At 42.3% G+C, this 12002-nt stretch overlaps 1 protein-coding gene across 8 annotated transcripts in view; it reads left to right on the top strand.

Annotated features, from left to right (window-relative positions):
* ccdc83 (coiled-coil domain containing 83) overlaps positions 1–12002 on the top strand; it is a 78390-nt gene that overhangs the window by 63233 nt on the left and 3155 nt on the right. For all 8 annotated transcript variants that reach the window (XR_009445844.1, XM_059646580.1, XM_048532044.2 and 5 more), the window contains one exon: positions 9590–9632. The gene's annotated coding sequence lies outside the window, so the exon portion shown is untranslated. The remainder of the gene's footprint in view (positions 1–9589; positions 9633–12002) is intronic.

Here is a 12002-nt window from a genome sequence, read left to right as displayed (position 1 = left end):
AGTTTGCTTGGCTGTTAAGAGTCAAATGTATTGCTTTAAGTCAAGAGTCACATATGGGCAAGCCACATAGGATGGCAGATTTCTTTCCCTTAAGAGGACACAGGAGCTTGGGTACAGAGCCTAGTCAGGGAATTTATATGACCACGAAAGAGAGGTCAGTTGGCAAGATGCCAACAGCCTGGGTTCAATGCCCAGACTGGCAGAGGTGACCATGAACAATTCTCCTTCTCAACCTCCTCTCTCACCTGAGGCAATGGTGACTCTCAGGTTAAACCACTACCAGGCATCTCTCCTTAATGAGAGAGGGAAACCCTGTGATCTGGTAAGACAATGAAGACTGTACCTTGCACTAGAGAAAATGATGTATGCTAGATTCTGGAAAACAGGGTGGAATATTTGGAGTTCTCAAAGCAATAAGAATCCATATTAAATAAAATCAATATCCACCCAATAATAGTTTGTAGCATTGATGAAAAATAAAATCTGCTTTCCTCGCTCACAAAATAATCCAAAAGGTAAAACTGAACCATAGCCAGAAAATGACGGAAGCAACAGGATTCAGCATTATTTCTCCCCCTCAGAAAAGACTTGGAAATAAATAAATTTCAAATTATCATTTGAGCATATATTGGCTCTCAAGATTGACCTCAGCCAAATTTGATTCTTTTGGCAGTTGAATGATGATTAACATGAAAAATGTGAAGCAATGAATTTGCAGGATGGAAACTTCTGCCCTTCTCAAAGTTTGCATGTTTACAAAAAAATGGGATGGCATGTGAATATTCTCTACTCCTACAATAGTAGGTAAAAGGTTACATTGACAGAAAATCTCTCATAATACAAAACGTTCTGTATATTTTTCATTTTGTCTAATAAAACAACTTAGAACATTCACGTGAATGTTCTCTCAGTGTTAAATCGGTCCATTTACATACAGCTGGTAGAAACAGATTTAGATCCATTTTATAGCACGGTTCATCATTAAACTCCTGGTCCTGCTGCCACAGTAGAAGAGGAGGGTGATGGGAGTTAATTTCCTTATGTGTGACCAACATTTATATAGCCAATAAGATAACATCAAGGCACGTGTGGGCATGTGCTCACGTAAGATTTGACATTGATCCTGAAGTTGAAATTTGTTAGCGTGACCAAAAGGCTAGTCAAGAGAGGTCGGTTTCAGGGATGAGAAACTTTAAAAAGGATGAGAAATGCAGTGACTGAGAGGTTATTCAAGAGTATTGACTTAGATAGTTTGGGTTAAAATCCTATTTCAGTGGAAAATAGGACGAAGTTGTGAACAGTTTAGTTCAGTTTGAAATAGCGGCTAGGAAGGAATGAGAGAGAGTGGAAGTACAGATCAAACTAGTTGTGGAGACCGAAGAAAAGCTTCTTTGCGATGTTTAATAATTAATTTGAATAAAGATTTAGCCTCACTGAGACTGGATGTCTGATAACACAACTCAAGCAAGGGAAAAGAGAAATGATGACATAAAGCTAGCAGTGAAACACAGAAGATAGGAGCAGGAGGTGGTCATTTAATCCTTCAAGCCTGCTCTGCCACTTATCACGATCATGGCTGATTGTCCAACTCAGTAGCCTAATTCTGCTTTCTCCCTGTAACCCTTAATCCCATTCACCACAAGTGCTACATCTAGTCACCTCTTTCATTCAATGTTTTGGCATCAACTATTTCCATAGGCACACCACACTTTGGATGAAGAAATGTCTCCGCATCTCCATCCTAAATGGTCGACCCCGAATCCTAAGACTGTGACCCTGGTTCTGGACACATGCACCAACTTGAGCATCCTCCCTGCATCTAACCCTGTCTTGTCCTGTTAGAATTTTAAGTCTCTAAGAGATCCCCTCTCATGCACCTGAACTCTAGCTAAAACAATCCTAAACTAGTCAATCTCTCCTCATACGTCAGTCCCACCATCTCTGGAATCAGCTTGGTAAACCTTTGCTGCACTCCCTTGAGAACAAGAGCATTCTTCCTCAGAAAAAAGACCAAAACTGCACACAATATGCTAGGTGTGGCCTCACCAAGGCCCTGTAAAACACATCCCTGCTCTTTGAAGCCTCTCACAGCGAAGGCCAACATGCCATTTGCCTTCTTTTCCACCTGCTGTACTTCATGCTTACTTTCAGCAACTGGTGCACAAGGATACCGAGATCCCACTACACACACACCTCTCCCAATTTAAAGACATTCAGGTAATAATCTGCCTCCTTGTTTTTGCTTCCAAAGTGAATAACCTCCAAATTAATCTGCATCTGCCATTGATTTGCCCACTTACCCAAACTGTCCAGATCATACTGAAAGATCTGTGTATCCTCATCACAGTTCACCCTCTCACCCAACTTGCTATTATCTGCAAACTTGCAGATGTTACATTCCCCTTATCTAGGTCATTAATAGATATTATGAATAGCTGGGGTCCTAGCACCGATCCCTGTGGCAGCCCGTCAGTTACTGCCTGCCAATTTGAAAAGGACTCATTAATTCTTACTCTGTTTCCTCTTTGCCAACCAGTTTTCTATTCATCTCAATATACTACCCCCAATCCTATGCGCGTTAATCTTGCACAATAATCTCTAATGTGGACTCTTGTCAAACATTTTCTGAAAGACTTAATGTACCACATCAACCGGCTCTCCCTTGTCAACTAGTTACATATTCAAAGAATTCCAACAGATTTGTCAAGTATTATTTTCCCTTTATAAATCCATGCTGATTCAGTCTGATCTTGCCACTGCTTTCCAAATGCTCCACTATAAATTGCTTGATAATGGATTCAAGAATTTCCTCCACTACTGATGTTAGGCTTACTGGTCTGTAATTCCCCGTTTTCTCTCTACCTCCCTTTTTCAATATTGGAGTGACATTAGCCACCCTGCAACCTGCAGAGACTATTCCAGAATCAAGAGTGTCCTGGAAGATGACCACCTTTGCATTCACTATTTCTATAGCCACTTCCTTAAGTACTATGGGATATAGATTGTCAGGCACTGAAGATTTATCCTCCTTCAATCCCATCAATTTTCCCTGCACCATTTCTTTACTAATATTGATCTTCCTGAATTCTTCCCTCTCACTATATTGTGCATTCTTAGGTGCCTGATTTGTGTCCTCTTCTGTGAAGTCAGAACCAAAGCATGTATTCAACTGCTCAGTCATTTCTTTGCCCCGTTTCTGTCTGTAGGGGACCCATATTTGTCTTCACCAATTTCATTCTCTTCACTTATCTATAGAAAATCTTAGCATCAATATTTGTACTGTATTTTCTCCTTCTTACTCAATCCCTTGGTCCTTCTTTGCTGAATTCTAAACTGCTCCCAATCCTCAGACATATTATTTTCTTGGCCAATCTGTAAGTTTCTGATCCAAGGAAAACTACTCCAATTTCCTTGGTAAGCCATGCATTTTCCCTCTTACTTATTTTGCTTTTCTGCAAGACAGGAATAAACAGTTGTTGGAGTTCCCCAATGTCTCCCTTGAATGTTTGCCATTGCCTATCCACTGTCATCTCTTTAAGTAACTCTCCCCAATCTATCAAGGCCAATTCATGCCTCATTTTCATAGTCTCCTTTTATTAAGATTCAGCACCCTAGCCTCCTAATCAACTAGCTGACTCTCCAACTTGATAAAACATTGTCATGTTATGCTTACTCATCCTAAAGGGATCTTGCATTGCTAGATTAGCAATGATTCTCTTCTCATTACACAGTACCCAGTATAAGATAGCCTGCTCTCTATTTGAGATAACAAGATGTAGAGCTGGATAAACACAGCAGAGGAGCAGGAAAGCGGATGTTTCGGGTCTTAGACCCATTTCTGAAGAAGGGTCTAAGACCCGAAACGTCCGCTTTCCTGCTCCTCTGATGCTGCTTGTCCTGCTGTGTTTATCCAGCTCTACACCTTGTTATCTCAGACTCTCCAGCATCTGCAGTTCCTACTTTCTCGATGTGGTTCCTCTACATATTGGTCAAGAAAACCATGCCATACACATTGCAGGAATTCCTCCTCTACGTCATCGTGGCTATTTTGATTTGCTCAATCTATGTGCAGACTAAAACCACCCAGGATCACCAATATTCCCTTATCACATGCATCTCCAATTTCCTGTTTAATGCGATTCCCACCATCGCCACTGCAGTTTCGGGGTCAATATACGACACCCACTAATTTTTTTTACCCTGTGTTATTTCTCAATTCTACCTCTACCAACTCCACATTGTCAGAACTAATATCCTTTTAACAGTGTTTGTCTCCTCCTCATTTTTCTCAATAGCCCTGTTTGAATTTTGTCCTTGGTTTCTCATCGCTTTTCTTATTCCCTTTTCCACCTTTGGTTCCCATCCCCCTGGCATATAAATTTAAACGCTCCCCAACCATTCTAGCAAATACTTCCTCTAGGACATTAGTCCCAGTCCTGCCCAGGTGTAAAACGTCCAATTTGTGCAGGTCTCATCTCCCCCAGAACCAGTCCCAATGCCCCAGGAATCTGAAACCCTCTCCCTGACACCATCTTTTCAGCCATGTATTCATTTGATATATCCTATCATTTCTACTCTGACTAGCACATGACACCAATAATAATCCTAACATCATTACATTTCAGGTCCGATTTCTTAAGTTTCTTCCTAGCTCTCTCTATTCTGCCTTTAGGATCTCATCTGTTTTTTTAGCCTATGTTGTTTGTACCACTGGCTGTCACCCTCTCCCTCCGGAGTGTCCTTTACCTGCTCCGAGATATCCTTAACCCTGCCACTAGGGAGACAACGTACCATTGCGAAGTCTCAATTGTGGCCACAGAAACACCTGTCTATTCCCCTTAAAATTGAGTCCCCTATAACTATTGTCTTGGCACACTTTTTAACCCCTCCTTTCTGCAGCGGAACCAACCATGGTGCAACAAGATTGGCTGCTACTGCTTTCCCCGAGGGGTCATTCATTCCCCTCAATATTATCCAAAGGGTTTACCTGTTTTGCAGGGAAATGGCCACAGGCGTTTCCTGCACAACCTGCCTATCTCTCTTGCTCTGTCTGGTGTTTACCCATTCCCTTTATGCTTGCAGTCTGTACACATGCTAGTCACAAAGCTCTCTGCCTCGCCGATGCTCCATAGGGTCCTCTGCCACTGCCCCAGCGCTAAAACTCAAACTTCCAGGAGCTGTGGCTGGAGACATGCTGATCCTGGGGGGGCTAAAACTGCCCCAGTCTGCCACATGGAGCAAGAGAAGCAAACCAAGACTTTGAACTCTCCTGCCACATGTTACCACTTTAAATTAAACCTTACAGAGTACTTTTTATGAGGTTCAGTTAAATCCAGTATCTGTGGCCCTTCTTTCCTGGTCCATATACTACCCTTGTAGATTAGAAGCTTAGAAGCCAAAAAAGTAGTGTGTTAGAATTTTTAAGTAATTATCAGCCTTACCCACTCCTCACAAATCATGTCTCTCCCTTGTAGTCACCTACAACAGGGTAAGACCACTCATTTTCTCTTGTGGTCTTCAGAGACATTTTTTGGTTAGAGGAGGAAGATGTAGGGATAACAGTCCCTTACAATTCTCCCTCCACATACCACTGTTTGGCTTGGTAACTGTACCAATGCAAATTTTCACCCAAACTGCCAATCCACATTGTTGTAGTCCTCTGTTGGGCACTCATCTTTACTTGAACTTGGAGGTCCTCCTTTTGGTAGTGGTGACTGCACTGATGCAAATCTTCACCCTAACCGCCAATCAGCATCGGCACAGCCCTCTGTTGGAATGCCATCTGTGTATGTGAAAACTATCACCATAACTTTGGTCAATATTTTTGAAGATATGTCTAAGAGCAATAGGTCTACAGTACAGAAGGAAAGGCCCTTCAGTCCATGAAGTCTGCAGTGGTAAAAAAAACAAAGTACCTAACTACTCTGATCCCAATCCCATGTAGATGCAGGAATAAGAAATTTCTACATTTTAACACAATTCTAATTTATGAAAACTAGAATTCCAGCTTTTTTTTGCTGTCCTCCATTTGGCCTAGCTGTGGAATCTGGGGGAGCTGTCAGTCAGCTCCTTTATGTTGAGCCTACCACCAAATGTGACTGATTTTTTACAAGTGGGAGCAGAGAGATCTTACTCCCAGTAGCTATTACTCCCATATGCAGCCTACAAAGCACATTCCCGCACTTGGAATCAATGCTGCCCTGGACTGATGTGAGCATTAGTCTATAGAGGGGAGGCTGAGACAAATTGCAGGGCTGATAAAGGAGAAGTCGTGTGTACTGACTACAAAGGTGCACTGCAGAAATTCAACAAGGCTTCTTAGATAACACCTTCTAAACACATGCTCTGCACATCTAGAAGCAAAAGGTTAGTAAATAGATGAGAATACCACCACCTGCACCCCTCTGAACTACTCACTATGCTGACCTGGAAATATTCCTTCAGTCCTTTGCTGTCACCCCGTCAGAATCTTGGAATTCCCTCTCCGCCAGCATTGTGGGTCTATCTACACCAAATGGACTGCAATCATTCAGCAAAGTTGGACAATAAACACTGGTCTAGCCAGCAAAGTCCAAACTCCTAAATGAGTAAAAACCTCCAAAATCACACAACATCATGTTGCTTGAGCTTGGTCTTCATTGAATAAGACCATGGTTGATATCAATCATAATTTCATCTCCATATTCCTCCTACCCTGGACAAAGACAGCAGGTATTGTTCAAGCAGCTGCAGATTGTAGGGTCCAAGGCCTCTTATCTGCAAAACTCAGGGTGGAGATGATTTACATTTTAAATGAGAGTTGAGCACCTCCCAGTTTTAGAAAGAAAAAAAGTGGAGGAACAGGCTAATAAAATTATTAATTTTAGTACACATTCACAATATTGCCAAATGGTTGAAATTCATTCCTCATGCTGTCACTGTCTTGGGTTCAGTCACCCTATTGTCGTCAAGAGCCTGGAATGAGCAGAGGATGCATTTGCTTGATACTCACATTTGTCACTGGTGTCTAATTCCAGTTGATGTTGTTTACTAGATAAGGCAGAACCCAGGATGATAGATCTTTTTCTTAATATTTGACTTGACAGTCTTTCATTGAAACCCAAGTTCACCAGGCTGCAGATAAGTTGTTTTCAGCAATAAAACAAGTTTATTGTATAAAAGAAAGGAAAACAAAAGAAAGGAAAACAAAACAAAGCCAACCAAGAAATCTATATGTTACAGTTTAAAAGAATTGAAACATGCAACTAAACAAAATCCCACCTACTCCCGAACACAGTCAATCAAAATCCTGGGAACATGTCCTCCATCAAAACTGTACTGAACTACTTCTTTGCAGTTCTGATCCTGTGAGCAGCAAACATTACATTGACTCATACACCTGGAATCCTTACACAGAGGTATATTATTCCTTGAGGTTCTCTGATCAAAATCCTTTCTCTGAGAGAAACTATTTTGACATTTGATTCAGTTAGGTTTCCTTTGAACTAAACTAAAAGCTTTCCCATCTCTGGGTTTTTCCCAACTGTAAGCAAACCTTGAATATTTGAAAGCTAAGCAAGCTAATGCATTTTAATGTTTTCCCTCTCCTGTCAATATATAAAAAAAAGTCCATTAACTCTCCATGGTGTTTTCAGTCATCTCTTCTGACACATTCAGATTTAAAAATCACGATTTTCAAAAGACTAATCCAATTTGGGGATGACTCACTTAAGAATATGAGAAATAGGAACAAGAGAAAACCAAAGAACCTAGTTCAGCTGCCATTTAATACAATCATGGATGATCTTCGAATTCATCTGCAAACTTTGCTGGCTTCCAATATCTTTTAATTCCCTGAAATCAAAAATCTATCACAGCTTTAGGTATATTCAATGATAGTGTATCTAAAAAGTTTTCAGGGGTAGATAATTCTGCAGATTCACAAGCCTTTGAGTGAAGATTTTTCTCATTTCAGACCAAAAGACGCCATCTTGAGACACTGAATACAATGCAAGAGTTTACCACAATGGAGTTCATCCTTCCTTCTTATTTTTGTTACCCTCTAGTAATCCTCAATTCGCTGCTTGACATTGGCCAGGATCACTGTAACAGGCTCTGGGGTCTCGGTTCGGGGCCTACCTCCAGCATTGCCACCATTCTCGCACTGAGCTGGGGCCATGGACCTGGTCTCACATCTCCTGCCCAACTCCCTTCACCATCCAGGAGCGGCCGCCAATCATCAGTTTGGGGTTCCTGGCTCTGGGCTCCTCCGTGACCAATGCTCAAGTCTCTGCGACCTTGGAGCTAGAACCAGCCTTAGGTCCTGGGGCTGCGCAGGGGCCCAGACACAACTGACTCTCCTGCGAGAAAGAAAACCAAAGCATTCATCACAACGCAAATTAGAACAGTTTCATAATCCCCTCACTGTCCAGGTCCTTTCCCAGGCTCCCGATACACTCTATGATTGACCATTCTGCAGAGCAAGATCTCACACACCGTAACTCCCAGGCCACCGCAAAGACTGGGCTGTGTTTGGTTGGGAGCTTGTGGCAATTTAAATTAGTAAATTTTCATCGCCCCCTACACCACACAGTCCCCTCCAGGTTTCCCATTTGATGCCACCATGATGGACTTACGATTAGCCATTTGTACAGATAAAGGCCCAACACACACCACAAACACAGTAGCCCCTCCTGCCTCTGTCAAGACTGTGGTGAGTTTGGTTGGAACTCATGACATTTTAAATTGCACCATTTCTTGATCCACATGCCACCCCAACCCCTCTGGGGTCTTACAAACTCTGGTTGGCCAAGCAATTGACTGGCTTTTCTTGTCTCATGTACCAAGATGCAGTAAAAAGAGTTGTTTTGAGTGCTATACAAAGTGTAGCTAATTCCATGCAAAGTGCATTGGGGTAGCAGAACAGAACGCATAATAGTGTTACAGCTGCAGAAAAGATGCAGAGAGACAGACAGAGGGTGAGATCAGAATTAACGTTTGAGGGGCTTGTTCAAAAGTCTAACAGTGGGGAAGAAGCTGTTCTTTATCTTTTTGCATGTGTATTCAAACTTTTATATTTTCTGCCTGACAGGGAGGGTGAAAGAGAGTATAACCAGAGTGTGTGGGGGTGGGGGGGTCTTTGATTATATTGTTAGCTTTCCTGAGGCAGGGGAAGTATCGATGGAGTCAACGGATGGAACACTGGTGTGTGATGGACTAAGCTATGCTCAAGACACTCTACAGCTTGTTGTGTTTTTAGGAAGAGCAGTTGGCCATTCCACACTGTGATGCATCCAAACAGGATGTTTTCTATGGTGCATCTATAAAAATTGCTAACTGAGGCAGCCATTTTCTGCAAAACAAGATCCCACATGGCATGCTGGGATGTGCAGTTAGTATTTGAACTGCTGGCGTAGACAGTATTGGCCAGGGTGCCATCCAAGCCCTTACCATCCACCCTTCCATCTGATATCTGTCTCTCCCCTGAAGTGATCCTAATTGTGTTACTGTCTTAGTGAAAAGGATTCCTGAACATTGATCCTTACTATGTTATGGTGTTACAATGAATTGATTCCTGAATGTTGATCTTATTGATTTGTTCCCATTACAGATCCTTAAAATTTAATCATGAGGACGTAACATTACAAACACAGGTACTGTAGTCATGCAGATTGTTACAATTACAGTTAGAATGTATGAAACTCTGTAGGCAGATGATCACAGTCTGTGTAATACTGTAAGAAAGTACTACACAAATACACTTAGTGTGGCCTGATCTGCCCCAGGCCTCAGCTCCCTTTTCATACCAGCTCCTCATAACACCCAACTCCCCAACATTTCAATAATCTACCTGCCTCCTTTTTAAATACTTGCAGTGATCTAGCATCTATAACTCCCTGGGATAGACAATTCCAGCCATTCACTAACCTCTAGGATTGGAGGGTTTGAGCTACACTCAGAGGCTGGATAGTCCGGGATCTTCTTCCCTGAAACATTGGAAGTTGAGGGGTGACCTTATAGAGGTTTATAGAATCACAAGGGATGTACATATATTGAATAGCCAAGGACTTTTCCCAAAAGTAGGACAGTTCAAACCTAGAGGATATAATATTAAGCTGAGAGCAGAAAAATTTCAAAGGGACATGAGGGACAACTTTTCCCACACAGAGGATGATTCATATGTAGAATGAACTGCCAGACAAAGTGGTAGATGCAGGTACAGTTACAACATTTAAAGGACATTTGGACAGGTACATGAATAGGAAAGCGCAAGGTGTTTAGAGCACAAGTGTGACAGAGGGTGAGAGCGACCAAGAGGATGACAATGACAGCACAAGGGAGAGCCCAAGGTGTTCCCTTTAGAGTGAGATGTAGGGGCAATATGCCCATGAATGGCCAAGGATTTTCAGGATTGGGGACCAAAACAATGGGGATCTACAGCAGTATAGGAAGTGCAGAGAGAAACAAGAAAGCAGTTGGAACAGCAAATAGGTGGCATGAGAAAACACTGGTTGGCAAGATTAAGGAGAATCCCGAGATATTCTGCAAGTATATCAAGGGGAAGTGAATAACCAGGGAAAGAGCAGGTCTTATTAGGGACCAAGGGGGCTAGCTGTGCATGAAGCCAGAGGACATTGGCCGAGTGTAAAAAGGGTACTTCACATCTGTCTTTACTCAGCAGAAAGATCATGTAGGTACAGAATTTGAGAAGATGGACTGTGAAGTTCTTGAGCAGATTGATGAAAGAAGTGAGGAAGTGTTGGGTTTTTTGGCAGATTTAAGAGCAGAGAAATCCCCAGGTCCACATGTGTTGGAGTCAGGAAATGAGGGAAGAAATTACAGGAGACTTAACGCAAATTTATTAAATCATTTCTGGCCACAGAGGAGGTGCCAGAGGTCTTGAGGACAGCTATCTTGGTTCCATTTTACAATAAAGGTGGTAGTGATAGGTAAGGGAACTATAGACCAGTGAGTCTATCAGTGGCAGAGAAAATGTTGGAGAACATTAATCTCCACTCGAGGAAGCAGGGTTTGATCAGAGATAGTCAGCAAGGCTTAGTTGGAGGGAGGTCATGCCTATCAAATCTGCTGGAATTTTGAGCAGCTACCCAAGTGAGGGTACACTAGCTGATGGAACTTATATGGATTTCAGCAAGGCCTTTGATTAGGTCGCACACAGGAAACTCAAAGGCGGCACAAGGTCACGGAATCTAAGGTAACTTGGCAGGTTGGATCCAAAATTATCTTTGTGACAGGAAACAGAGTGTGGTGGTCAAAAGCTGTTTGACTGGAGCATGGTGTGCAGTGGCATACCACAGGGATCAGTGCCTTGACCCTTATTGTTTGTGGCAATCATAAATAGTGCAGATGGGAACGTTCGGTGGAGAGAAATGGCAAGTATGACAGAGATTGGTTGACAGTGAGGAGGAAGGTTATAGGAAGAAATAAACAGGTCAGTCAGATCAGTAGCATATAGCATTTAACAATGATAATTGTAAAATGATACATTTTGGGAGCAACAGCAGGACAAGGGAATACTCAATGAATGGCAAGACACATGGAAGCTCAGAGGAACAGAGGGAAATTAGGGTGCTGATCCACATGTCCCTGAAGGTGCAGGACAGGATTATAAAACAGTTAAGGCATGTGGGACACTTGTCTTTATCAGTTATAGTGCAGATAATAAGAGCAGGGAGGTTATAAGAGCTGTACAGGACTTTGGTTAGGTCACTGGAATACAGTGTGCAGTTCAAGTCATCACACTTTTAAGTATGTGATTGCATTGGAGGTGGTCAAAAAGAGATTCACCAGGAATGTTGCATGGGATGAAGCATTTCAGCTATGGAGAGAGGCTGGATAAGCTTCAGAGATAATGGGAACTGCAGATGCTGGAGAATCCAAGATAACAAAGTGTGGGGCTGGATGAACACAACAGGCCAAGCAGCATCTTAGGACCACAAAAGCTGACGTTTCGGGCCTAGACCCTTCATCAGAAAATAAGGGTCTAGGCCCGAAATGTCAGC

This window comes from Stegostoma tigrinum, chromosome 6, assembly GCF_030684315.1.
Source record: "Stegostoma tigrinum isolate sSteTig4 chromosome 6, sSteTig4.hap1, whole genome shotgun sequence".
NCBI lineage: Eukaryota > Metazoa > Chordata > Chondrichthyes > Orectolobiformes > Stegostomatidae > Stegostoma > Stegostoma tigrinum.
The sequence above is the reverse complement of the archived record's forward strand: the minus strand, read 5'-3'. Positions and strand labels throughout refer to the sequence as shown.